Source organism: Pseudophryne corroboree, chromosome 11, assembly GCF_028390025.1.
Source record: "Pseudophryne corroboree isolate aPseCor3 chromosome 11, aPseCor3.hap2, whole genome shotgun sequence".
Lineage (NCBI taxonomy): Eukaryota > Metazoa > Chordata > Amphibia > Anura > Myobatrachidae > Pseudophryne > Pseudophryne corroboree.
This window is the reverse complement of record NC_086454.1, coordinates 65,472,150-65,497,421: the sequence shown is the minus strand read 5'-3', so window position 1 is coordinate 65,497,421 and position 25,272 is coordinate 65,472,150. Positions and strand designations below refer to the sequence as shown.

Sequence of the window (25,272 nt, the reverse complement as noted above, 5' to 3'; positions counted from 1 at the left end):
TGCAAATATCCCTCTGTGCATCTCGTATATATAGAAATGCATCCTTTAAATGCTCTATAGTCAATAAAATACTGTCCCTGTCAAGGGTATCAATATTTTTAGTCAGGGAATCCGACCAAGCCACCCCAGCTCTGCACATCCAGGCTGAGGCGATCGCTGGTCGCAGTATAACACCAGTATGTGTGTATATACTTCTTAGGATATTTTCCAGCCTCCTATCAGTTGGCTCCTTGAGGACGGCCCTATCTGGAGACGGTACCGCCACTTGTTTTGATAAGCGTGTGAGCGCCTTATCCACCCTAAGGGGTGTTTCCCATCGCGCCCTAACTTCTGGCGGGAAAAGGTATACCGCCAATAATTTTCTATCGGGGGAAACCCACGCATCATCACACACTTCATTTAATTTATCTGATTCAGGAAAAACTACAGGTAGTTTTTTCACACCCCACATAATACCCTTTTTTGTGGTACTTGTAGTATCAGAAATATGTAACACCTCCTTCATTGCCCTTAACAAGTAACGTGTGGCCCTAAAGGAAAATACGTTTGTTTCTTCACCGTCGACACTGAAATCAGTGTCCGTGTCTGTGTCGACCGACTGAGGTAAATGGGCGTTTTAAAGCCCCTGACGGTGTTTGAGACGCCTGGACAGGTACTATTTTGTTTGCCGGCCGTTTCTGTTGACATTATCACGTAATTCCTTGAATAAGCCATCCATTCCGGTGTCGACTCCCTAGAGAGTGACATCACCATTACAGGCAATTGCTCCGCCTCCTCACCAACATCGTCCTCATACATGTCGACACACACGTACCGACACACAGCACACACACAGGGAATGCTCTGATAGAGGACAGGACCCCACTAGCCCTTTGGGGAGACAGAGGGAGAGTTTGCCAGCACACACCAAAAACGCTATAATTATACAGGGACAACCTTTATATAAGTGTTTTTCCCTTATAGCATTTTAATATATATAGTCATATCGCCAAATAAGTGCCCCCCCTCTCTGTTTTAACCCTGTTTCTGTAGTGCAGTGCAGGGGAGAGCCTGGGAGCCTTCCCACCAGCATTTCTGTGAGGGAAAATGGCGCTGTGTGCTGAGGAGAATAGGCCCCGCCCCCTTTTCGGCGGGCTTCTTCTCCCGTTTTTCTGAGACCTGGCAGGGGTTAAATACATCCATATAGCCCCCAGGGGCTATATGTGATGTATTTTTAGCCAGAATAAGGTACTATCATTGCTGCCCAGGGCGCCCCCCCCCAGCGCCCTCAGTGACCGCTGCTATGAAGTGTGCTGACAACAATGGCGCACAGCTGCAGTGCTGTGCGCTAGCTTATGAAGACTGAAAAGTCTTCTGCCGCCGGTTTCTGGACCTCTTCACTTTTCGGCATCTGCAAGGGGGTCGGCGGCGCGGCTCCGGGACGAACCCCAGGGTGAGACCTGTGTTCCGACTCCCTCTGGAGCTAATGGTGTCCAGTAGCCTAAGAAGCCAATCCATCCTGCACGCAGGTGAGTTCACTTCTCTCCCCTAAGTCCCTCGATGCAGTGAGCCTGTTGCCAGCAGGACTCACTGAAAATAAAAAACCTAACAAAACTTTTACTCTAAGCAGCTCTTTAGGAGAGCCACCTAGATTGCACCCTTCTCGGCCGGGCACAAAAATCTAACTGAGGCTTGGAGGAGGGTCATAGGGGGAGGAGCCAGTGCACACCACCTGATCCTAAAGCTTTTACTTTTGTGCCCTGTCTCCTGCGGAGCCGCTAATCCCCATGGTCCTGACGGAGTCCCCAGCATCCACTTAGGACGTCAGAGAAAAGTAATTAGAAGCTTTACTGTAGGGCATAATGTATCATGGACGGACACTGTGGTATGCGGCATAATATGGTGCAAGGGGCATTACTGTGGGGCTTAATATGGTGAAATTTATTTTTTTCCCTGTGGTGGCCAAGGTCTGTTGGTGCAGGGTCAAAAACTGGGGTGTAAGGTAGTCTTTTCCTGCGAGGACACGCCTATTTTAACGAGACCATGCCCATTTTAGTGAGGCCAGGAGCACTTGTGCAGATTTGTGTTTTTTTATATCTGCGAGTGCGCGGTTTTGTTATGCTGGGTGGGGGGGTGGGCGTATTTTTTAATCTCGCAGTTGGACCCAAATTGTCCAGAAATAGCCCTGGCCGTGAGTCTGTTGCAGGACCCTGGAAGGCTTAGTATTGAACAGCGGAGCAGGGTGCGCGGTGTGGGCCCCCACAGACTCAGGGGCCTGTGTGCACCACTCACCTTGCACCCATTTCAGACACGCCACTGGTAAGGGTGGCCTATACCTTCTATTTGAATTCCCCCCAAAATCATAAACCATCCAGTCTGCAGAATGTGACAGCACAGCCAAGGATAGGGGTTAGTTAAAGGGATTCAGTATGGTTTACCGGAAGACTATATAATGGCTGTCCATAACCCGACAGCAGCATCCCGCCTGCCGGAATGCCAGCAGCTGGGCGAGCGCTAGGAGTCCACTTGCGGACTCGGTGGCTCGCCACAGGATCTATTCTCACTCTAATAGCTTTGCTGCGCTGGGATTCCGGCTGGCGGCATTGTCGGCTGGCGGAATTTCGGTGTCCTGACCACCGTGAACCCAACAGCCGGTAAATTAAATGTATCCCGGCTGAGGGACAACACAGGATTGGAAATGAGGCAGCGATGACAAAAAGTCTAATAAAATGAGATACATGTAACAAAACGTGACACCGACATAAAAATACGATTGTGGGAGTAAATGAGGACGCAAGCAGAACATTGGCAACACGCAATATATGCATTAAGAAAACTGGAGAATGCGGGCATCGATCCCGCTACCTCTCGCATGCTAAGCGAGCGCTCTACCATCTGAGCTAATTCCCCGCACACACTGCCCCTGGCGGATTCCCCCTATGAGCCTATTCTGGTAGCACAGCTACGCACTCTCTACTAGCGTAGCACAACAACTCCATTAGTCACTACGCCATTAATGTGCGCTATTACGTTTTTTGCTAATTACTACGCAAACACACAGCTTAGTAGTGACGCCGCACCGCGTACTACTGTACAAGGCACCGTTCCGCCATGTGACATAACGGCAGAGTATAGTGACAGGGTACGCGGTAAGTGCATGACGCTTCGCTCCCTGTGACTATTCAAGCGGCAGGGAACCGACCCGTCCCCCCATCCCCCTCCACTTCTGCCCCGAAACAGTGTGTGACAGGCAGCCCTCCCCTGGAAGCGCCGCTATTTGCACACACGTACAGCCGGGCCGCCCGCTTCCATTGGCTACGCGGGTATGGTCTCGCTCAACCATTGGCCCATCGAGCTGACACTCTGCATGACGTCACGTTGTTACTAAGGCCTAGCAACTTAGCTGCGGCCGGGCCGGCTACACTGGGCCATTGGCAGAGTTAAAGTTTGACTCCTCTGAGCAGCGACCAATCACGCCGTGGTATTAGATGTAACGCAATTTCGCTGACTGACAGCAGCGGCGCCCAATCCGCGACCGTTTTCAATGCACAACAAGGCGGGTATTGTTGACGGGCGGCCGTCTCAGCCAGTCGCCGCTGAGCTTTGTAAGCTGAACCTCGGCTGCCTCGTCTGATTGGCTGCGGGGGTCTCCTGAAGGAGGACGGGGAGGGCTGGAACAGTTGATATGTCCACCATCTTGAAAAGTCGCCTATAGTGCTGAGCAATTTTCCCGCCTGACTGGATTAGGTCGTTCCCCACTTCAGGTGAGTATTTGTGTGTGTGTTGGTGCCTGGCGTCGTGCGGTGTGCCCGGGAGCCGCCGGGGGGCTCGCAGGGGGTGTGGCCGCCGTCGCCCGTGTTACTTGTCCTCTGAGGGGGGCGCAGGGCACTCTTCTTAGTGGTGCAGCCGGGTATGATGGAGAAGGAAGGGAGGGGAGATCCTTCTCTCACGCAGCCAGCTAGGAGCCGTCCCTTCCTGGTCCTCTCACAGCAGGATCAGCGCTAGGCCTCACCCACACCACCCAGTGGTAGCCACCCCTGACGGGTCACAGGTCACTTGCCCACCCCGGCTATCCTGTGACTGGCCTAACTTAGTCCTACTTCCAGTAGATGGGGCCCTCCTGTGCCAGCTGGAGCTAGTGTGCAGGAAGCTGTGCCTACACGAAGCCCTGGAGCACAGTCTTGTGTCAGTGTTATTATGTGTGTGATCATTCCTGTACTGTTGGCCATGTACTAAGTGACCTGGGATTCTCTTCTTAATACCTGTATTGAATGCCAGGCCACTGTAACATGTCTTGGCACTCCATGCGTAAGGGTCGTATGGTAAATAAATGACATTGTTAGCGTGCAAACTATTTCTTTTATCTCACAGGCCCCATAAAGCGCGGCCTTAGCGGGTTTATCATGCTGCGGTATCGGGTCTATAGGTCGACAGGGTCTCTAGGTCAACATGAGTTTTTCACAATTTTTTTTTTTTTATAACTTTTTTTCATACTTAACGATCCACGAGGACTACGATTGGGTATAGTAACCTGTGCTGAGCGCAGTGAGGCACCTTGCCGAAGCTTGCGATGGGACACTGTGCACCAATTGGGGTTCACGATCACTGTACGGAGAAAACGACACCATAAAAAAAAACTCATGTCTACCTAGAATTCCTGTCGACCTAGTTACTGTCGACCTAAGTGTAGTCTACCTTCCATACCACACCTGATACTGCTGGCATTCTGTGCCTAGGAGGGGAGATGGAGTGAGCAGGTTTTCTGGCTAGTTAAACTGAGTGGAGGAAGAAATGTAAAGAGCAACTTTTGGTATTCAAAAGCTGATAGAGCATTTGTGTTTTTATTTCAAGATGACAAGCCAACTTTAGTGGTTCGCCCAGTAGCTCACAAACTCTCTCAAATCACCGCTTCCCTAGGACAAGGTTTTTTTCTTTCTTTCTTTTTGATAATTTCATTCCCCCTCCCAAATTTTAAGTAAATTGTGCCTACCTGTCATCCTTAGAGTCAGTTATGTGCTGGTGGACAGAGTTGAGCTTGTGATTTTCTACATGTCTTTTGATAGGTAAAACCAGTGCTAGCGGCTGCCAATCGCTTTGATCATAAATAATTTACTTTGGTACTGGATCACCAACCCGTGGCACTCCAGGGTGCCTAGGCACATTGGGGCAGATGTATTAAGCCTGGAGAAGTGATAAAGTAGTGATGGTGAAAGTTGATAATACATCAGCCAATCTGCTCCTAGCTGTTATAGTCAAACCCGTAGTGATTGGCTGGTGCATTGTCACCTTCCATTTATCACTGCTTTATAACTTCTCCAGGCTTAATAAATCTGCCCCACAGTTTGGAAACTACTGGGTTAGCTAATAGCCATCTGTTATGAGTTCTTTGAGTATCCATGTTTTAAAATGACTTGTTAAAGTACCAGCTAAAATGCTTAAGTGTATTTTTGTTTTGTATAACCAGAGACGGTATGGAATTACAGGAAACTGTTATGGTTGTAGACTCAGATGGGTGTAGTATGGCTGACCGGTGGTCAGGACACCGCTGGTCAGCTTACCGACGTCGGGATGCCGGCGGGGAGGGGTGAGTGCAGCAAGCACCTTGTGTGCTCTATTCCCACTCTATGGGTGTCGTGGACACCTACGACTGGAAACAGTCCCTGTTGGTCGGCATACCGACCATCGGGATAGTGAGGGGGCTGGTTGTTAGTGGATGTCATGTGACCGTTGGTCTCCCGACCGCCGGTCACATGAATACTACCCGACTCAGATAAGTGATTCCTTATTAAAATAAACAAGCTTGGTAAATCGGAAAAGATTATAAGTATGGAGCATCTCTACAGTTTTCTGTAATCATCCTCTTGGCCACAATAACAGAGGTGACGCTAGACATAACAGGTTATTATTTCTCTTCCACCCCCACCAGTGTCTTGAAGATGTACCAATGAAAATGTAATTGATACTAAGCCTTAAAACTAGCCACTCACGGCTGATGTACTTGGCATAAGTTATGGGCTGCAGTACTGATGTCCTAGTTGGCCATGTGTCATAGCCATGCTAGAACGGTCAAGTGCAGTTTATTGTTATCAGCTAAAACAAATTGACAGCCTAGTACATTTCACCTGATAGCTATGGTTCCTTTTACTGTGGAGATGAACGTGCACATACGCTGATAGTTCTGACGTGCTGTCATCTTGAACCATGTTTATGAACATAACCTGGTCGCTACATATAAGATTTTCAGGCAATGTCGATATTTTTAGGTTAACTTTGTAAAAGCCTGGTTTCAAATGGCTGCTGCAGTATCAACATTTGTGGCTACAATGAGACCAGTGTGGTGCAGATACCTTTACCCCATGTAATTTAGAGGACTATGCATGAAGCAGTGAAGAGTGGAGAAGTTGCCCATGGCAACCAATCAGCCGCTCTGTACAATTATATAGTATGCGAATTATAAATGTTACTTCAATGCTGATTGGTTGCCATGGGCAACTTCTCCACTAACTCACTTTTCCATACTTTTCACTGCTTCATGAATAGACCCCTTAGTTCTGGAAACGTGTCGCTGTTTTCTGTCACATTACATGTAATATGTAAACTCCAGTCACATGTCTACATCTTTTCTAAAGCTGTTTAGTAAAGATACACTAAGAATTTGTTAGATAAGTAGTTTACTTCACAACTGTCAGAGCCACAAGAAAAGTGGCTTCCCCAGCGGGTGGCGGACCTGCACTGTTCTCTAATACCCCTTTAATACAGAGATATTGACCCGTGTTATTGCTGGGTCTACCCGGGTCACATCTTGGTGTAAAAGGGTCCTTGAAAAATAACCCTGGTCTAGTGACCAGGGAATCTGACACTGGAAGCCCCCATGGTTGGACCCAGGTTCTACCGCACATAGACTCACGTCGATCCTGGCAATATACTGAGTTATTTGTGTGGTGTGAAAGGGGTATTACGGTTTGTTAGCATCTGCTCTTACATAACTTTATAAATGCGTTTTAGATGTAATTTGAACTATGGGGAAATCTGTGGTTATGACTTAATAGCAGTCCCTCAGCTGTAATGTTTATTTTTTAATAAATATAATTGGTACTATGATTTAAACGCCTAGCATGGAAAGGGATTGGCGCTGGGTGATATGTGGAAAATCATGCAGTAGTCTGACACCAGGGGGGGGTGAGGCAATTAGCATTGTGGCCACAAAGTTCCATTCTGGAAGGGCACAACGTGGCCAGCAATATTGCTGTATATTTGTCTTAAGGCAGTGTTGTCACCAATCTCTTGTTACCTATATATGTTCAATACAAGCTAATCTGCAACAGCTATAGATCAGTCATTACTGCAGCAGTCCTCTGCATCTTGTGGAGCACGCAGTCCACAAATCCTGTTTTTAGGGCAAGATGCAGACCAATTCACTTTTGCGGTCGCGTGCTTGCTCAGTAAGTTAGTATTGTCTCACAGTGCTGGTGTCTGGTGCCTTATCTCAATCATGGTGCAATCAGTGTTACATTTGTATGTTCTCTAAAGGGGGGTACTCACGGGAGAGATGTGTGCTGAGCGATCTTAACACAGACCGCTCAGCACACATCTCTCACCCCGCTCAGCACAGCGCGATGTGCTGAGCGAGGGGGAAAGCCGACGGGGGGCCGCTCACTTCACACAACGGTGAAGTGAGCGACCCGCTAGATTGAGCCTGCATGCAGGCTCAATCTAGCACCGGCGATAGCGATGTGCGGGACAGCGCATCGCTATCGCTGGGGGGCATACACACGGCAGATCCGTGCTTAAAATCTAAGCAATCTAGCAAGATTGCTTAGATTTTAAGCACGGATCTCTGTGTGTACCCCCCTTTAGTGTTTGGGTCTCCTGACGAAAGCTATTCATTTGTCTGTGCCAATGGGCTTGAGTGCAGCGAGCATCCATTATTTGATTGCCACCTTCAGAATTTTGAGCACCCAAACGCAGCAACTAAACTGTTCGTTGCATTTGGGAGAGACATGCGGTAATGGACCTCCAAAGGCACAAGCTACAAGGTGCAGGAAACCATTAAATCCTTCCCAATATGTTTTCTCTATCGTCCTAGTGGATGCTGGGGTTCCTGAAAGGACCATGGGGAATAGCGGCTCCGCAGGAGACAGGGCACAAAAAGTAAAGCTTTTCCAGATCAGGTGGTGTGCACTGGCTCCTCCCCCTATGACCCTCCTCCAGACTCCAGTTAGATTTTTGTGCCCGGCCGAGAAGGGTGCAATCTAGGTGGCTCTCCTAAAGAGCTGCTTAGAAAAAGTTTAGCTTAGGTTTTTTATTTTACAGTGAGTCCTGCTGGCAACAGGATCACTGCAACGAGGGACTGAGGGGAGAAGAAGTGAACTCGCCTGCGTGCAGGATGGATTGGCTTCTTGGCTACTGGACATCAGCTCCAGAGGGACGATCACAGGTACAGCCTGGATGGTCACCGGAGCCGCGCCGCCGGCCCCCTTGCAGATGCTGAAGTCAGAAGAGGTCCAGAATCGGCGGCTGAAGACTCCTGCAGTCTTCTAAAGGTAGCGCACAGCACTGCAGCTGTGCGCCATTTTCCTCTCAGCACACTTCACACGCAGTCACTGAGGGTGTAGGGCGCTGGGGGGGGGGCGCCCTGGGAGGCAAATGTAACCTATATAAAGGCTAAAAATACCTCACATATAGCCCCCAGAGGCTATATGGAGATATTTAACCCCTGCCTGGATTCACTAAATAGCGGGAGACGAGCCCGCCGGAAAAGGGGCGGGGCCTATCTCCTCAGCACACTGCGCCATTTCCTCTCACAGCTCCGCTGGTCAGGACGGCTCCCAGGTCTCTCCCCTGCACTGCACTACAGAAACAGGGTAAAACAGAGAGGGGGGGCAAATTTATGGCGATATTTTGATATATATAAAGCAGCTATAAGGGAGCACTTATTATAAGGCTATCCCTGTTATATATAGCGCTTTTGGTGTGTGCTGGCAAACTCTCCCTCTGTCTCCCCAAAGGGCTAGTGGGTCCTGTCTTCGTTAGGAGCATTCCCTGTGTGTCTGCTGTGTGTCGGTACGTGTGTGTCGACATGTATGAGGACGATATTGGTGTGGAGGCGGAGCAATTGCCAAATATGAGGATGTCACCCCCTAGGGAGTCTACACCAGAATGGATGCCTTTATTTATGGAACTACGGGATAGTGTCAACACGCTAAAGCAGTCGTTTCACGACATGAGACGGCCGGACAATCAATTAGTGCCTGTCCAGGCGACTCAAACACCGTCAGGGGCTGTGAAACGCCCTTTGCCTCAGTCGGTCGACCCAGACACAGGCACTGACTCCAGTGGTGACGGTGACGAATCAACCGTATTTTCCAGTAGGGCCACACGTTATATGATTTTGGCAATGAAGGAGGCGTTACATTTAGCTGATACTACAGGTACCACTAAACAGGGTATTATGTGGGGTGTGAAAAAACTACCTATAGTTTTTCCTGAATCAGAAGAATTAAATGACGTGTGTAATGAAGCGTGGGTTGCCCCTGATAAAAAGCTGATAATTTCAAAGAAATTATTGGCATTATACCCTTTCCCGCCAGAGGTTAGGGAGCGCTGGGAAACACCTCCTAGGGTGGACAAGGCGCTAACACGCTTATCTAAACAAGTGGCGTTACCCTCTCCTGAGACGGCCGCACTTAAAGATCCATCAGATAGGAGGATGGAAAATATCCAAAAAAGTATATACACACATGCAGGTGTTATACTACGACCAGCTATAGCGACTGCCTGGATGTGCAGTGCTGGGGTAGTTTGGTCAGAGTCCCTGATTGAAAATATTGATACCCTGGACAGGGACAATATTTTACTGTCGTTAGAACAAATAAAGGATGCATTTCTTTATATGCGTGATGCACAGAGGGATATCTGCACACTGGCATCACGGGTAAGTGCTATGTCCATTTCGGCCAGAAGAGCTTTATGGACGCGACAGTGGACAGGCGATGCGGATTCAAAACGACATATGGAAGTTTTGCCGTATAAAGGGGAGGAGTTATTTGGAGTCGGTCTATCAGATTTGGTGGCCACGGCTACAGCCGGGAAATCCACCTTTCTACCTCAAGTCACTCCCCAACAGAAAAAGGCACCGACTTTTCAACCGCAGCCCTTTCGTTCCTTTAAAAATAAGAGAGCAAAGGGCTATTCATATCTGCCACGAGGCAGAGGTCGAGGGAAGAGACAGCAACAGGCAGCTCCTTCCCAGGAACAGAAGCCTTCCCCGGCTTCTACAAAAGCCTCAGCATGACGCTGGGGCTTCTCAAGCGGACTCGGGGACGGTGGGTGGTCGTCTCAAAAATTACAGCGCGCAGTGGGCTCACTCGCAGGTAGATCCCTGGATCCTGCAGATAATATCTCAGGGGTACAGGTTGGAATTAGAGACAGATCCACCTCGCCGTTTCCTGAAGTCTGCTTTACCAACGTCCCCCTCCGAAAGGGAGACGGTTTTGGAAGCCATTCACAAGCTGTACTCTCAGCAGGTGATAGTCAAGGTACCTCTTCTACAACAAGGGAAGGGGTATTATTCCACTCTTTTTGTGGTACCGAAGCCGGATGGCTCGGTAAGGCCTATTCTAAATCTGAAGTCCTTGAACCTGTACATAAAGAAGTTCAAGTTCAAGATGGAGTCACTCAGAGCAGTGATAGCGAACCTGGAAGAGGGGGACTTTATGGTATCCTTGGACATCAAGGATGCGTATCTCCACGTTCCAATTTACCCCTCACACCAGGGGTACCTCAGGTTCGTTGTACAAAACTGTCACTATCAGTTTCAGACGCTGCCGTTCGGATTGTCCACGGCACCTCGGGTCTTTACAAAGGTAATGGCCGAGATGATGATTCTTCTTCGAAGAAAAGGCATATTAATTATCCCATACTTGGACGATCTCCTAATAAGGGCAAGGTCCAGAGAACAGCTAGAGATGGGATTAGCACTGTCGCAAGAAGTGCTAAAACAGCACGGGTGGATTCTGAATATTCCAAAATCCCAGTTAATGCCGACAACTCGTCTGCTGTTCCTAGGGATGATTCTGGACACGGTTCAGAAAAAGGTTTTTCTCCCGGAGGAAAAAGCCAAGGAGTTATCCGAGCTTGTCAGGAACCTCCTAAAACCAGGAAAGGTGTCTGTACATCAATGCACACAAAGGGATCTGTTGGACAAATGGTCAGGGTCGCATCTTCAGATGCACCTGCGGATAACCCTGTCTCCAAGGACAAGGGTGTCTCTTCTGTGGTGGTTGCAGAGTGCTCATCTATTGGAGGGCCGCAGATTCGGCATACAGGATTGGATCCTGGTGACCACGGACGCCAGCCTGAGAGGCTGGGGAGCAGTCACACAAGGAAGAAACTTCCAGGGAGTATGGACGAGCCTGGAAACGTCTCTTCACATAAACATTCTGGAACTAAGAGCAATATACAATGCTCTAAGCCAGGCAGAACCTCTGCTTCAGGGAAAACCGGTGTTGATCCAGTCGGACAACATCACGGCAGTCGCCCATGTGAACAGACAGGGCGGCACAAGAAGCAGGAGTGCAATGGCAGAAGCTGCAAGGATTCTTCGCTGGGCAGAGAATCATGTGATAGCACTGTCAGCAGTGTTCATCCCGGGAGTGGACAACTGGGAAGCAGACTTCCTCAGCAGACAAGATCTTCACCCGGGAGAGTGGGGACTTCATCCAGAAGTCTTCCACTTGCTGGTAACCCGTTGGGAAAGACCAATGGTGGACATGATGGCGTCTCGCCTCAACAAAAAACTGGACAGGTATTGCGCCAGGTCAAGAGATCCGCAGGCAATAGCTGTGGACGCGCTGGTAACGCCTTGGGTGTACCAGTCGGTGTATGTGTTTCCTCCTCTGCCTCTCATACCAAAAGTATTGAGAATTATACGGCAAAGAGGCGTAAGGACGATACTAGTGGTTCCGGATTGGCCAAGAAGGACTTGGTACCCGGAACTTCAAGAGATGATCACGGAAGATCCGTGGCCTCTACCTCTAAGGAGGGACTTGCTTCAGCAGGGTCCCTGTCTGTTTCAAGACTTACCGCGGCTGCGTTTGATGGCATGGCGGTTGAACGCCGGATCCTAAAGGAAAAAGGCATGCCGGAAGAAGTCATTCCTACTTTGATTAAAGCAAGGAAGGAAGTAACCGTGCAACATTATCACCGAATTTGGCGAAAATATGTTGCGTGGTGCGAAGATCGGAGTGCTCCGACGGAGGAATTTCAACTGGGTCGATTCCTACATTTCCTGCAATCAGGATTGTCTATGGGTCTCAAATTGGGATCTATTAAGGTTCAAATTTCGGCCCTGTCGATTTTCTTTCAAAAAGAATTGGCTTCAGTCCCTGAAGTCCAGACCTTTGTTAAGGGAGTGCTACATATACAGCCTCCTGTGGTGCCTCCAGTGGCACCGTGGGATCTCAATGTGTTGGACTTTCTAAAATCTCATTGGTTTGAACCACTAAAGAAGGTGGATTTGAAATATCTCACATGGAAAGTGACCATGCTTCTAGCCCTGGCTTCGGCCAGGAGAGTGTCAGAACTGGCAGCTTTATCTTACAAAAGCCCATATCTGATTTTCCATTCGGACAGGGCAGAACTGCGGACTCGTCCGCATTTTCTCCCTAAGGTGGTGTCAGCATTTCATCTGAACCAGCCTATTGTAGTGCCTGCGGCTACAAGTGACTTGGAGGACTCCAAGTTACTGGACGTTGTCAGAGCATTAAAAATATATATTGCAAGGACAGCTGGAGTCAGAAAATCTGACTCGTTGTTTATATTGTATGCACCCAACAAGATGGGTGCTCCTGCGTCTAAGCAGACGATTGCTCGTTGGATCTGTAGCACAATCCAACTTGCACATTCTGTGGCAGGCCTGCCACAGCCTAAATCTGTAAAGGCCCACTCCACAAGGAAGGTGGGCTCATCTTGGGCGGCTGCCCGAGGGGTCTCGGCATTACAACTTTGCCGAGCAGCTACGTGGTCAGGGGAGAACACGTTTGTAAAATTTTACAAATTTGATACTCTGGCTAAGGAGGACCTGGAGTTCTCTCATTCGGTGCTGCAGAGTCATCCGCACTCTCCCGCCCGTTTGGGAGCTTTGGTATAATCCCCATGGTCCTTTCAGGAACCCCAGCATCCACTAGGACGATAGAGAAAATAAGATTTTACTTACCGATAAATCTATTTCTCGGAGTCCGTAGTGGATGCTGGGCGCCCATCCCAAGTGCGGATTATCTGCAATAATTGTACATAGTTATTGTTAACTAATTCGGGTTATTGTTGAAGGAAGCCATCTTTCAGAGGCTCCGCTGTTATCATACTGTTAACTGGGTTTAGATCACAAGTTGTACGGTGTGATTGGTGTGGCTGGTATGAGTCTTACCCGGGATTCAAAATCCTCCCTTATTGTGTACGCTCGTCCGGGCACAGTACCTAACTGGAGTCTGGAGGAGGGTCATAGGGGGAGGAGCCAGTGCACACCACCTGATCTGGAAAAGCTTTACTTTTTGTGCCCTGTCTCCTGCGGAGCCGCTATTCCCCATGGTCCTTTCAGGAACCCCAGCATCCACTACGGACTCCGAGAAATAGATTTATCGGTAAGTAAAATCTTATTTTAATTATCAGTGACAGCATGTGAGGTAGAGAATTTAGACTAAGCTCAAATTGGGCAAGCATTGAGTTCAATTTGATTGAATAGCGTTGGGAATTAGCTCCTGTGCTATTCAATTCAGCACTATGGGGTTGATTCAATTCACCGACAGTTGAATAGCGCTGGGAATTAGCTGCTGGCGCTATTCAGTTCAGCTCAAGTTAAGTTGGTGAATGCCCGTTTTCCCGGACTTGGGTTGATTTGTCGGGAGAACGGGCATTCTCCGACTTAACTCCCCGCTGCAATGCTGATTCCCGACAAAATCAGCCTCGCGCGGCAGCACTTTTGTCGGATTTCGTCTCATCCCCTGGCGGTGAGAGAAGAATTCCCGACAACTGTCACTTGGCGCTGTATTGAATAGCGCCGGGAGCGAATTCCTGGCGCTATTCAACTGTCAGTGAATTGAATCGACCCCTATGTGACTCCCAATGAGAGGATTTCTTCTTGCATACTTCTAGGGTGAGCGAGCAGAAATCTGAAAAGTGCTGGCGCAATACTGTTTTCTGCCGTTAGCGCAGCGGAAATAGCATCCTGTCAGATACTTAAGTCGGTCATGTTCTGTACGTTGGTTGGGGATTAGCTGCTTTATGCGGTTAAACCTGACCTTGATGGCCTCTGATGGCAGCACTAGAAAAGGTAAGTTAAATATTGCCCCGTGATCTCCCTTCACTTTAAACAGGAGATCGGGCGCGATATAACAATTGAATTCCACACTTTGTATGTTTCTAACTGCTCAAGGTATTGACTCTTAAGGTGGCAATACAGTTCAGCAAGATCTTGGGAGCGCAAATTCGCAACTTAAATGATATTGCACACATCACAACAATTTTTTTTTTTTCTGAAGCATGCTTCCGCACATCTCGCACTTCAATTGTAGATGGCCATTCCTGGGGATTGCTACAATATTGCATGTTAATTCTACTAAATGTGACCAGGGAGAAGTGCATGAAAAAGTTTGGAAGAAACATTTAACCCCCAAAAATGGCAAATAACATAGCATAACTGTATTAGAAGGCGGTTAGTGGCCTAAAGTATATTGTTCTTAACAGGTGGCAATGGGCACGATTCAGTTCTGAGAGAGTTGAATAGCATCAGGAATTAGCTCCCAGGGTTATTCAATACAGCGCATTGTAAGTCTGAGAATGCCCGTTATTACTGGCCTTGTAATAGGTTTGGTACATAATCTGATTAATGAGCCAGAGTAAACATGGTAACATTTGCATGTTTCCTTTATAAAATATTTAAAGATTACCAACACGTAGTAAAAAGCAAATTTCTGTTTATTTTAAAATAGTAGAAACCCTTTATATAAACCAAAACTAGTGTTGCCGTAAATGAGACACACTAGCTATAGCAATCCTCCTTTACACTGCTCCTTGAGGGCTATTATGCACAGATATATTAATGCAGTGTTCACACTAGGGTGAACTGCAGACAGGGCGCCGACTGGGAATGGGCCAAAAAGGGTGTGTGTGACTGCTCAGAGGGGGAGTGGTCTCATGACGCACCCCCTGTTTGTCAATTTTGGAGGCAGCCCAGCACTTGAAAACATGCTGGACTGCTCCCAAACTCTTCCCTCACTGAATAGATACTGTGATCTATCCACCAGCAGTGAGCACTATACCGCAACTTTCTCTAACGTCCTAAGTGGATGCTGGGGACTCCGTAAGGACCATGGGGAATAGCGGCTCCGCAGGAGACTGGGCACAACTAAGAGATTTAGGACTACCTGGTGTGCACTGGCTCCTCCCTCTATGCCCCTCCTCCAGACCTCAGTTGGAATTTTGTGCCCGGCCGAGCTGGATGCACACTAGGGGCTCTCCTGAGCTTCTAGAAAAGAAAGTATAAATTAGGTTTCTCTGACGTCCTAGTGGATGCTGGGACTCCGTCAGGACCATGGGGATTAGCGGCTCCGCAGGAGACAGGGCACAAAAATAAAAGCTTTAGGACTAGGTGGTGTGCACTGGCTCCTCCCCCTATGACCCTCCTCCAAGCCTCAGTTAGGTTTTTGTGCCCGTCCGAGCAGGGTGCAATCTAGGTGGCTCTCCTAAAGAGCTGCTTAGAAAAAGTTATTAGGTTTTTTATTTTCAGTGAGTCCTGCTGGCAACAGGCTCACTGCAACGAGGGACTTAGGGGAGAAGAAGTGAACTCACCTGCGTGCAGGATGGATTGGCTTCTTAGGCTACTGGACACCATTAGCTCCAGAGGGATCGAACACAGGCCCAGCCATGGAGTCCGGTCCCGGAGCCGCGCCGCCGACCCCCTTGCAGATGCCGAAAAGTGAAGAGGTCCAGAAACCGGCGGCAGAAGACTTTTCAGTCTTCATGAGGTAGCGCACAGCACTGCAGCTGTGCGCCATTGTTGTCCGCACACTTCACGCCAGCGGTCACTGAGGGTGCAGGGCGCTGGGGGGTGGGGGCGCCCTGGGCAGCAATGATAATACCTTGTTCTGGCTAAAAATACATCACATATAGCCCCTGGGGCTATATGGATGTATTTAACCCCTGCCAGGTCTCACAAACACCGGGAGAAGAGCCCGCCGAAATAGGGGGCGGGGCCTATCTCCTCAGCACACAGCGCCATTTTCCTGCACAGCTCCGCTGCGAGGAAGGCTCCCAGGACTCTCCCCTGCACTGCACTACAGAATCAGGGTAAAAAAACAGAGAGGGGGGGCACTTTTTTGGCGATATTGATATATTAAGCTGCTATAAAGGAAACAACACTTCTGTAGGGTTGTTCCTATATATTTATAGCGCTTGGGTGTGTGCTGGCAAACTCTCCCTCTGTCTCCCCAAAGGGCTAGTGGGGTCCTGTCTTCGATAAGAGCATTCCCTGTGTGTCTGCTGTGTGTCGGTACGTGTGTGTCGACATGTATGAGGACGATGTTGGTGTGGAGGCGGAGCAATTGCCGGTAATGGTGATGTCACCCCCTAGGGAGTCGACACCGGAATGGATGGCTTTGTTTATGGAATTACGTGATAATGTCAGCACGTTACAAAAATCAGTTGACGACATGAGACGGCCGGCAAACCAGTTAGTACCTGTCCAGGCGTCTCAGACAGTCAGGGGCTGTAAAACGCCCTTTACCTCAGTCGGTCGACACAGACCCAGACACGGACACCGAATCTAGTGTCGACGGTGAAGAAACAAACGTATTTTCCAGTAGGGCCACACGTTATATGATCACGGCAATGAAGGAGGCTTTGCATATCTCTGATACTGCAAGTACCACAAAAAGGGGTATTATGTGGGGTCTGAAAAAACTACCTGTAGTTTTTCCTGAATCAGAGGAATTGAATGAAGTGTGTGATGAAGCGTGGGTTAACCCCGATAGAAAAAGTTGCGTGAACGCAACGAAACGCGTTGGTGATTGCTGCTGTGCGTGCCCAGTGTTCATCACTCCATCTCCTGAGGAACTCTCACCTGGACCAGGTCCCCTTCACTGCCTTCAATTGTGGATCCCGTTAGAAGGACATCTATCCACCGTGGAACCTTTAAACAGCCATACAAGGGACAGCCTCCTGCGGATGCCAACCGCTTAAAAACACCTTGGAAAATTGCTGGTGGTAAATATATACACGATGGATTACTAACGGGACACTCTGAGTTTAACAATAGGGGACTGTATATTGGAACAGGTTTGAATGTTTCCCACCAACTCTCATTGAGATCGAGAGGGGCACAGCGTTACATGAGATTCAACTCACATTGTGTTCTCCAATTTTTATTCTCATTTGTATATTTTTTTAAACATTTTTATTCATTACATTGTTCAAATAAATGTGTGATTTTTTAATGTGACCACTCTTCTCTCTTATATGACCAACAAGCGCTTTAATTCTCTGTATGTATTGCATTATATCCTTTCCCGCCAGAGGTTAGGGCGCGCTGGGAAACACCCCCTAGGGTGGATAAGGCACTCACACGCTTATCAAAACAAGTGGCGTTACCGTCTCCTGAAACGGCCGCCCTCAAGGATCCAGCTGATAGGAGGCTGGAAACTACCCTGAAAAGTATATACACTCATACTGGTGTTATACTGCGACCAGCCATCGCCTCAGCATGGATGTGCAGTGCTGGGGTGGTTTGGTCGGATTCCCTGACTGAAAATATTGATACCCTGGATAGGGACAGTATTTTATTGACTATAGAGCAATTAAAGGATGCTTTTCTTTATATGCGAGATGCTCAGAGGGATATTTGCACTCTGGCATCGAGAGTAAGTGCGATGTCCATATCTGCCAGAAGAAGTTTATGGACGCGACAGTGGTCAGGTGATGCGGATTCCAAACGGCATATGGAAGTATTGCCGTATAAAGGGGAGGAATTATTTGGGGTCGGTCTATTGGATTTGGTGGCCACGGCAACAGCAGGGAAATCCACCTTTTTACCTCAGGTCCCCTCCCAACAGAAAAAGACACCGTCTTTTCAGCCGCAGTCCTTTCATTCCTATAAGAACAAGCGGGCAAAAGGACAGTCATATCTGCCCCGAGGCAAAGGAAAGGGTAAGAGAGTGCACCAAGCAGCTCCCTCCCAGGAGCAGAAGCCCTCCCCGGCTTCTGCAAAGCCCTCAGCATGACGTTGGGGCTTTACAAGCGGACTCAGGGGCGGTGGGGGGTCGACTCAAGAATTTCAGCGCACAGTGGGCTCACTCACAGGTGGACCCCTGGATCCTGCAGGTAGTATCTCAGGGTTACAGGTTGGAATTCGAGAAGTCTCCCCCTCGCCGGTTCCTAAAGTCTGCTCTGCCAACGTCTCCCTCAGACAGGGCGACGGTATTGGAAGCCATTCACAAGCTGTATTCTCAGCAGGTGATAGTCAAGGTACCCCTCCTACAACAGGGAAAGGGGTATTATTCCACACTATTTGTGGTACCGAAGCCGGACGGCTCGGTAAGACCTATTCTAAATCTGAAATCTTTGAACCTGTACATACAAAAATTCAAGTTCAAGATGGAGTCACTCAGAGCAGTGATAGCGAATCTGGAAGAAGGGGACTTTATGGTGTCTCTGGACATCAAGGATGCTTACCTGCATGTCCCAATTTGCCCTTCACATCAAGGGTACCTCAGGTTCGTGGTGCAAAACTGTCATTATCAGTTTCAGACGCTGCCGTTTGGATTGTCCACGGCACCTCGGGTCTTTACCAAGGTAATGGCCGAAATGATGTTTCTTCTGCGAAGAAAAGGCGTATTAATTATCCCTTACTTGGACGATCTCCTGATAAGGGCAAGGTCCAGAGAACAGCTGGAGGACGTAGTAGCACTAACCCAAGTAGTGCTGCAACAGCACGGGTGGATTCTGAATTTTCCAAAATCTCAATTGACCCCGACGACACGTCTGCTGTTCCTGGGAATGATTCTGGACACGGTTCAGAAAAAGGTGTTTCTTCCGGAGGAGAAAGCCAGGGAGTTATCCGAACTTGTCAGGAACCTCCTAAAACCAGGAAAAGTGTCTGTGCATCAATGCACAAGAGTCCTGGGAAAAATGGTGGCTTCTTACGAAGCGATTCCATTCGGCAGATTCCACGCACAAACTTTTCAGTGGGATCTGCTGGACAAATGGTCCGGATCGCATCTGCAGATGCATCAGCGGATAACTTTGTCTCCACGGACAAGGGTGTCTCTTCTGTGGTGGTTGCAGAGTGCTCATCTGTTAGAGGGCCGCAGATTCGGCATACAGGACTGGGTCCTGGTGACCACGGATGCCAGTCTGAGAGGCTGGGGAGCGGTCACACAGGGAAGAAACTTCCAGGGAGTGTGGTCAAGCCTGGAGATGTCTCTTCACATAAATATACTGGAGCTAAGAGCGATTTACAATGCTCTAAGCCTGGCAAAACCCCTGCTTCAGGGTCAGCCGGTGTTGATCCAGTCGGACAACATCATGGCAGTCGCCCACGTAAACAGACAGGGCGGCACAAGAAGCAGGAGGGCAATGGCAGAAGCTGCAAGGATTCTTCGCTGGGCGGAAGATCATGTGATAGCACTGTCAGCAGTGTTCATTCCGGGAGTGGACAACTGGGAAGCGGACTTCCTCAGCAGACACGATCTACACCCGGGAGAGTGGGGACTTCATCCAGAAGTCTTCCACATGATTGTGAACCGTTGGGAAAAACCAAAGGTGGATATGATGGCGTCCCGCCTCAACAAAAAACTGGACAGGTATTGCGCCAGGTCAAGAGACCCTCAGGCAATAGCTGTGGACGCTCTGGTAACACCGTGGGTGTTCCAGTCAGTGTATGTGTTTCCTCCTCTGCCTCTCATACCAAAAGTACTGAGAATTATACGGCAAAGGGGAGTAAGAACGATACTCGTGGCTCCGGATTGGCCAAGAAGAACTTGGTACCCGGAACTTCAGGAGATGCTCACGGAAGATCCGTGGCCTCTACCTCTAAGACGGGACCTGCTTCAGCAGGGACCGTGTCTATTCCAAGACTTACCGCGGCTGCGTTTGACGGCATGGCGGTTGAACGCCGAATTCTAAGGGATAAAGGCATTCCGGAAGAGGTCATCCCTACCCTGGTAAAAGCCAGGAAGGAGGTGACTGCACAACATTATCACCGCATTTGGAGAAAATATGTTGCGTGGTGTGAGGCCAGGAAGGCCCCGACGGAGGAATTTCAACTGGGTCGATTCCTACATTTCCTGCAAACAGGATTGTCTATGGGCCTCAAATTAGGGTCCATTAAGGTTCAAATTTCGGCCCTGTCGATTTTCTTCCAGAAAGAATTGGCTTTAGTTCCTGAAGTCCAGACTTTTGTAAAAGGAGTACAGGTTGAGTATCCCTTATCCAAAATGCTTGGGACCAGAGGTATTTTGGATATGGGATTTTTCCGTATTTTGGAATAATTGCATACCATAATGTGATATCATGGTGATGGGACCCAAGTCTAAGCACAGAATGTATTTATGTTTCATATACACCTTATACACACAGCCTGAATGTCATTTTAGCAAATATTTTTTATAACTTTGTGCATTAAACAAAGTGTGTGTACATTCACACAATTCATTTATGTTTCTTATACACCTTATACACACAGCCTGAAGGTCATTTAATACAATATTTTTAATAACTTTGTGTATTAAACAAAGTTTGTGTACATTGAGCCATCAAAAAACAAAAGTTTCACTATCTCTCTCGCTCAAAAAAGTCCGTATTTCGGAATATTCCGTATTTCGGATATTTGGATATGGGATACTCAACCTGTACTACATATACAGCCCCCGGTTGTGCCCCCAGTGGCTCCGTGGGATCTTAATGTAGTTTTGGATTTTCTCAAATCCCATTGGTTTGAGCCACTCAAATCGGTGGATTTGAAATATCTTACATGGAAAGTAACCATGCTACTGGCCCTGGCTTCAGCCAGGAGAGTGTCAGAATTGGCGGCTTTATCGTATAAAAGCCCATATCTGATTTTCCATTCGGACAGGGCAGAACTGCGGACGCGTCCTCAGTTTCTGCCTAAGGTGGTTTCAGCGTTTCACCTGAACCAGCCTATTGTGGTGCCTGCGGCTACTAGCGATTTGGAGGATTCCAAGTTGCTGGACGTTGTCAGGGCATTGAAAATATATATTTCAAGGACGGCTGGAGTCAGAAAATCTGACTCGCTGTTTATACTGTATGCACCCAACAAGCTGGGTGCTCCTGCTTCTAAGCAGACGATTGCTCGTTGGATTTGTAGCACAATTCAACTTGCACATTCTGTGGCAGGCCTGCCACAGCCTAAATCTATCAAGGCCCATTCCACAAGGAAGTTGGGCTCATCTTGGGCGGCTGCCCGAGGGGTCTCTGCATTACAACTCTGCCGAGCAGCTACGTGGTCGGGGGAGAACACGTTTGTAAAATTCTACAAATTTGATACCCTGGCTAAAGAGGACCTGGAGTTCTCTCATTCGGTGCTGCAGAGTCATCCGCACTCTCCCGCCCGTTTGGGAGCTTTGGTATAATCCCCATGGTCCTGACGGAGTCCCAGCATCCACTAGGACGTCAGAGAAAATAAGATTTTACTTACCGATAAATCTATTTCTCGTAGTCCGTAGTGGATGCTGGGCGCCCATCCCAAGTGCGGATTGTCTGCAATACTTGTACATAGTTATTGTTACAAAAAAATCGGGTTGTTATTGTTGTGAGCCGTCTGTTCAGAGGCTCCTACGTTTGTCATACTGTTAACTGGGTTCAGATCACAGGTTGTACGGTGTGATTGGTGTGGCTGGTATGAGTCTTACCCGGGATTCAAAATCCATCCTTATTGTGTACGCTCGTCCGGGCACAGTATCCTAACTGAGGCTTGGAGGAGGGTCATAGGGGGAGGAGCCAGTGCACACCACCTAGTCCTAAAGCTTTTATTTTTGTGCCCTGTCTCCTGCGGAGCCGCTAATCCCCATGGTCCTGACGGAGTCCCAGCATCCACTACGGACTACGAGAAATAGATTTATCGGTAAGTAAAATCTTATTTTTTTTATTTTCAGTGAGATCTGCTGGCAACAGACTCACTGCTACGAGGGACCGAGGGGAGAGAAGCGAACCTGCTAGCTTGGGCTTCTAGGCTACTGGACACCATTAGCTCCAGAGGGATCGAACACAGGCCCAGCCTCGGTCGTCCGGTCCCGGAGCCGCGCCGCCGTCCCCCTTGCAGAGCCAGAAGCAAGAAGACGTTCCTGGAAATCGGCGGCAGAAGACTTCGGTCTTCATTAAGGTAGCGCACAGCACTGCAGCTGTGCGCCATTGCTCCCCATGCTCACCACACACTCCGGTCACTGATGGGTGCAGGGCGCTGGGGGGGGGGCGCCCTGGGCTGCAATAAGAGTACCTTACTTGGCAAATTACCACATAATATAGTCATTAAGACACTATATATATATATATATATATATATATATATATATATATATATATATATATATATATATATATATATATATATATATATATATATATATACAAAATCCCCTGCCATAACTTTCCATAAAAAAGCGGGAGAAGTCCGCCGAAAAAGGGGCGGAGCTATCTCCCTCAGCACACTGGCGCCATTTTCCCTCACAGCTCCGCTGGAAGGACGCTCCCCAGGCTCTCCCCTGCAGTTTCCAGACTCCATAGGGTAAAAAAGAGAGGGGGGGGGGCACTAAATTTAGGCGCAATCTGTGTAATATTAGCAGCTATAGGGGAAAAATCACTGTGTGTAGTGTGAATCCCTGCATTATATAGTGCTCTGGTTTGTGCTGGCATACTCTCTCTCTCTGTCTCCCCAAAGGACTTTGTGGGGTCCTGTCCTCAGTCAGAGCATTCCCTGTGTGTGTCGGTACGGCTGTGTCGACATGTTTGATGAGGAGGCTTATGTGGAGGCGGAGCCGGTGCCGATAAATGTGATGTTACCCCCTGCGGGGTCGACACCCGACTGGATGGACATGTGGAAGGAATTACGTGACGGTGTCAACTCCTTACATAAAAGGTTTGACGACATAGCAGATGTGGGACAGCCGGCTTCTCAGCTCGTGCCTGCCCAGGCGTCTCAAAAGCCATCAGGGGCTCTAAAACGCCCGCTACCTCAGATGGCAGACACAGAAGTCGACACAGATACTGACTCCAGTGTCGACGATGATGAGACTAGTGTACATTCCAGTAGAGCCACCCGTTACATGATTACGGCAATGAAAAATGTGTTGCACATTTCTGATATTACCCCAGGTACCACAAAAAAGGGTATTATGTTTGGGGAGAAAAAACTACCAGTGGTTTTTTCCCCCTTCTGATGAATTAAATGAAGTATGTGAAGAAGCGTGGGCTTCCCCCGATAAGAAACTGGTAATTTCTAAAAAGTTACTAATGGCGTATCCTTTCCCGCCAGAGGATAGGTCACGTTGGGAGACATCCCCTAGGGTGGATAAAGCGCTCACACGCCTGTCAAAGAAGGTGGCACTACTGTCTCCGGACACGGCCGCCCTAAAGGAACCTGCTGATAGGAAGCAGGAGGCTATCCTGAAGTCTGTTTATACACACTCGGGTATTATACTGAGACCAGCTATTGCTTCAGCATGGATGTGCAGTGCTGCAGCTGCGTGGTCAGATTCCCTGTCAGAAAATATTGATACCTTAGACAGGGACACTATATTGCTAACCATAGAGCATATTAAAGACGCAGTCTTATACATGAGAGATGCACAGAGGGATATTTGCCGGCTGGCATCTAAAATAAGTGCAATGTCCATTTCTACCAGGAGGGGTTTATGGACTCGGCAGTGGACAGGGGATGCAGATTCTAAAAGGCACATGGAAGTTTTGCCTTACAAGGGTGAGGAGTTGTTTGGGGATGGTCTCTCGGACCTCGTTTCCACAGCGACAGCTGGGAAGTCAGCATTTTTACCCCATGTTCCCTCACAGCCAAAGAAAGCACCGTATTATCAAGTACAGTCCTTTCGGCCCCAGAAAGGCAAGCTGGTTAAAGGCGCGTCCTTTCTGCCCAGAGGCAGAGGTAGAGGGAAAAAGCTGCAGCATACAGCCAGTTCCCAGGAACAAAAGCCCTCCCCCGCTTCCTCTAAGTCCACAGCATGACGCTGGGGCTCCACAGGCGGAGCCAGGTACGGTGGGGGCCTGTCTCAAGAACTTCAGCGACCAGTGGGCTCGCTCACAGGTGGATCCCTGGATTCTACAAGTAGTATCTCAGGGATACAAGCTGGAATTCGAGACGTCTCCCCCTCGCCGTTTCCTCAAATCTGCCTTGCCAACAGCTCCCCCGGACAGGGAGGAAGTGCTGGAGGCAATTCACAAGCTGTATTCGCAGCAGGTGATAGTCAAGGTACCCCTCCTTCAACAAGGAAGGGGTTACTATTCCACAATGTTTGTGGTACCGAAACCGGACGGTTCGGTGAGACCCATTTTAAATTTGAAATCCTTGAACACTTATATAAAGAGGTTCAAGTTCAAGATGGAATCGCTCAGGGCGGTTATTTCAAGCCTGGAGGAAGGGGATTACATGGTATCACTGGACATCAAGGATGCTTACCTGCATGTCCCCATTTACCCTCCTCACCAGGAGTACCTCAGATTTGTGGTACAGGACTGTCATTACCAATTCCAGACGTTGCCGTTTGGTCTGTCCACGGCACCGAGGGTATTTACCAAGGTAATGGCCGAAATGATGATACTCCTTCGGAAAAAGGGAGTTATAGTTATCCCGTACTTGGACGATCTCCTTATAAAGGCGAGGTCCAGGGAACAGTTGTTGATCGTAGTAGCACTAGCTCGGGGAGTGCTACAGCAGCACGGCTGGATCCTGAATATTCCAAAGTCGCAGCTGGTTCCTACAACGCGTCTACTGTTCCTGGGAATGGTTCTGGACACAGAACAGAAAAAGGTATTTCTCCCGGAGGAGAAGGCCAAGGAGTTGTCATCTCTAGTCAGAGACCTCCTAAAACCGAAACAGGTGTCGGTGCACCACTGCACGCGAGTCCTGGGAAAGATGGTAGCTTCTTACGAAGCAATTCCATTCGGAAGGTTCCATGCAAGGATCTTTAAGTGGGATCTGTTGGACAAGTGGTCCGGATCGCATCTTCAGATGCATCGGCTGATAACCCTGTCTGCAAGGACCAGGGTGTCTCTACT

The 25,272-nt window shown here is 48.7% G+C and overlaps 1 protein-coding gene and 1 non-coding gene across 11 annotated transcripts in view; one reads left to right on the top strand and one right to left on the bottom strand.

Annotated features, from left to right (window-relative positions):
* Positions 1-2,816: 2,816 nt before the first annotated feature.
* On the bottom strand, positions 2,817-2,889 carry TRNAA-AGC (transfer RNA alanine (anticodon AGC)). The gene has a single exon. It is a non-coding gene; the product is annotated as a tRNA-Ala (tRNA).
* Positions 2,890-3,104: 215 nt separating this feature from the next.
* PPP6R3 (protein phosphatase 6 regulatory subunit 3) overlaps positions 3,105-25,272 on the top strand; it is a 318,072-nt gene continuing 295,904 nt past the window's right edge. For 5 of the 10 annotated variants that reach the window (XM_063944364.1, XM_063944366.1, XM_063944363.1 and 2 more), the window contains exon 1: positions 3,334-3,743. The gene's annotated coding sequence lies outside the window, so the exon portion shown is untranslated. Of the gene's footprint in view, positions 3,129-3,332; positions 3,744-3,809; positions 4,165-25,272 lie in introns of those variants that run through there. The other 5 variants (XM_063944367.1, XM_063944361.1, XM_063944360.1 and 2 more) reach the window with 4 other exon arrangements.